This window comes from Crinia signifera, chromosome 1 (assembly GCF_055691185.1).
Source record: "Crinia signifera chromosome 1, ASM5569118v1, whole genome shotgun sequence".
NCBI lineage: Eukaryota > Metazoa > Chordata > Amphibia > Anura > Myobatrachidae > Crinia > Crinia signifera.
Window position 1 is genome coordinate 35,653,615 of NC_139217.1, and position 3,613 is coordinate 35,657,227.

At 44.5% G+C, this 3,613-nt stretch overlaps 1 long non-coding RNA gene across 1 annotated transcript; it reads left to right on the forward strand.

Annotated features, from left to right (window-relative positions):
* Positions 1-1,685: 1,685 nt before the first annotated feature.
* Positions 1,686-3,308, forward strand: LOC146025695 (uncharacterized). Its single transcript, XR_014454266.1, has 3 exons — positions 1,686-1,734; positions 2,758-2,870; positions 3,160-3,308. It is a non-coding gene; the product is annotated as an uncharacterized LOC146025695 (long non-coding RNA).
* Positions 3,309-3,613: the final 305 nt, after the last annotated feature.

The following is a 3,613-nucleotide window of genomic DNA, read 5'->3' on the forward strand; positions in this document are numbered from 1 at the left end:
GATAAGTCATGCGTACTGAAAGTGCGGTAAAAATTCGCACTTTTATCGCATCCATATGTTTTCCAATAGAAAAGTATACAATTTGTTTATTTAATGGAATGGGATTTCGCAAATCGCACTTTTAAGGTGTCTAATAATCGCCATTTTTTCAGACCAGGTTCTGTTGGGCGATTTGGCCCAGAACTCAATTTGGTCAAGTGCACACATGGTTAATGTCATCACAGGTGTCCTTAATTTCACTCCTACATATACCCCCACATCATTAAGGACACCTGTGAGGGTTTGAGACATGGAGATTGTGCAGAGTGGATTTGAGTTGCTCATTTTGGATTTGGCCCATTTGGAGGAGCTGGGAAGGAGGGAGGAAGCTGCGCACCAGAACCAGGTACCATCCCAAATAGTGCGTACCCCACGTATGTATCGTGCTAGGCTGTACCTGGACTCCCTCTCAGATCAACAGGTTGTGGGGATGTTTAGGCTAAACCGCAACAACTTGTTGAACTTATATGAGCAGGTGAGAGATGATTTGGACCCTTTTGGGGGGGGGGCAACTATGCAGTGTCTGGGCTGCAGAAATTAATGTGTACCCTCTACTATTTGGCCACTGGCTCCACTCAGTCTGTGACCTCATGGTCCTTGGGGGTATCACAAGCCACTTTCTCAAAGCATTTTACTCAAGTGTTACTTGCTTTAAAGAAGTTGTGGCGGACAAACATCAGAATCCCCAGTTCAGAGTCAGAGTGGCAGGGCCACAAGGTGGCTTTCTATAGACTCTCAGCATTCCCTCACGTGCTGGGAGCTATAGACTGCACACACATTGGGATTAGGGCACCGCACGTGCGGGGCCACGTCTATGTCAATAGGCGCGGGCGGCACTCCCTGAACGTGCAGGTGGTATGTGATGCTCATCTCAAAATCCTAAGTGTAGTTGCAGGCTTCCCTGGGAACTGCCATGACGCCTATATTCTGAGACACTCCGGCCTCTGGAACCGATTTACCCAACAACAAATGCCAGAGGGCTGGCTACTTGGTCAGTACATTTTTACATATTACCCTCTCTATTCGTATTTGTACCTGCTGAAATGTGTGTGTGTGTTTCAATTTTCAACAGCCTACAACTCTTGTCCAAGTAAATACTATTTGCCCACTGCACATACCTTACCATATAAGGCAATAACTTCCTATCTTTGGTTTAGGTGACTCAGGATATGGGTGTCTTTCCTGGCTCATGACACCTTTGCGCACCCCCGATGGCCCTGCACAGCAACGGTATAATGAAGTCCATATTGCAACCCGCAATGTGGTGGAGGGTACGTTTTGAAGAGTGTTGAAAAGTAGATTCCGGTGTTTGGACCGGTCATCTGGTTTTCTGCTTTACCACACTGCAAAAGTAGTGATGATCGTCCAGGCTTGCTGCATGTTACACAACATAGCCCTATACCAACCAGCCTATGTGGAGGAGGATCATGCAGCAGTCGTGCAGGAAGCCCAACCTACCACACCTCGGGTAGTGAGGGGTACGCAGAGGGGGAATCTGGTGCGTACAGACATCATCAGGCACTACTTTTCTGGTAAGCACATGTGCCCTCTATTCCTACATGTACCTTTGCTGGAAGTGAACTCACCTACATTACATTTATCACTAACATCTTTTTGCCCCCACATTTAGCCCAATTGACACAGTCCAAGGGTACAGTTGGTGGTGCAGACCTATCCCTTGCTGTAAAAAACCTTGTAAGTATATTAAGTATATTAAGTATATTAACAACATGTATGTGATTTTTGTGCAATCAACTGTGGCTCACCTGTTGTTGTGGAACTACATGTCCCAGCATGCCCATACACACTGTAAGCATGACAGCTCAAAACATGACTACCACAGCTTGCTGAAATATGTAGTTCCACAACCTCGGACGGGCCAGATTTGAGACAACAGCATCTTCCACCAATACCTTGCCCATATATCATTACATTATGGAACAGATCACACAACAAATGTTTGAAGAATAACACACAGACAAAATGGTATGCGTTGTGACATTTTTACTACAGTATATTATGTCATACATAACCTGCATTTGTCAGTCGCAAACAATAGAAATGTGTATTAATGTAACAAAAATTCAAGCATAGTACATGCATTATCAATTTATTTTATGTTAAATAATTATTTTCTCCCTCCATCAGGCCGCGCACTACCACCTCTTGACCCTGCACACACGCCACCCCGGGTCCTAATACTCCGACCGGGTGGGGAAGTTGGTGAGCCACTTACTGGTGTGCTAGATACACTACTAATTGTAGATGTAGTTGCACCTATGACACCTGACAGCTCCATTTGATGGATTTGTGCCTGCATAGCGATCCACGCATTGGTCTGCGCAGTACACGATTGACTAATTGAATGAATACTTTGTGCAAGGCTGCCAATATGGATATTCTGCTCCCTTACAGCAGAACTAAGTTCAGCAGGACGGGTGTCTATGCTATTTGCCATACGCACCTGAGTGCCTACACCAACCCGTACACTCCTAGACAACTGTAGAAAGGTGTCACGCATGTACCCCTTAATGTTGCCCATTTCCAGACTTTGGGAGGCCATACATTCTAGTTGTTTGTCCTTGAAATGTACCAAGGAGTTAGCTACTTGGACAGCAGAAGCAGCTGTAGGGGGAGCATTTCTGGGTGGGGTTGGGTTTGGAGTCACCCCACTTGGTGGAAGATCACTCTGTGATGATGTGTTTATTTCCTCATGAGCCGCAAACGTGTCCACTGGTTCCAGAATTATCTCTATGTCATCCACCGGCATATCAGAGGATTCTGTGGATTGTTGTCCTAGTTGTACAGTACCTGTGGATACAGAGGAAGAGGTAAGTACAGATGCATATAATGTCCTTTCTGTCGTCAGTACTGTTTTGGAAAGGGTCTGTGATGGTAGACGCCCATACCTAGGGGTACTATGTACTTACAAATGGACCCCGATCCTGCATGAAACATTGACAATAATCTTCATTGACGTGGCTAGGTCACATTACATTCATGTCCGTTGCAATGTAGCAGCTGGAGATGACTGTAATGTGATTTATTATTTGATGTGACATGGGTGTGTGTACTGTATGTGTAATGGCCTGTGGTTTGAACATTTACCTGCTTCCACAGATGCGGCACCATCGGAGCTTCTTTTCTTGGATGCTTGATCACTTCGGGACGGACAATCTGTGAAAGGAAAGATCGGCAGACTTTATGTACCGAGCAATGGAGATGCTTTTGTGCAAAATCATCAAATAAATTACAATAATGGACAAATTTACCTTTGGTTTAGGGCTATATTATTTACTATTCATATTTTTATATTGAAGTTTTGCACCTGTAGTCAGGCAAAAAAATTAAAACACTGCTTGACACATTACAACTGTTGGCAAATCTGTGTTATGTAGGCATGACTGCTAAACCACCAGTACACCAATGTTTTTGGGCCACATACATATGAAGCTGCTAGAAAAAATGTTAAAGTGTGGAACAATAGATGTGCAGTTGTGGAACTACAAGGCCCAGCATTCTGATCATTTTTAAAGTAGGTGTAAACTATTGCCATTGACAGACCTTGCTGGGC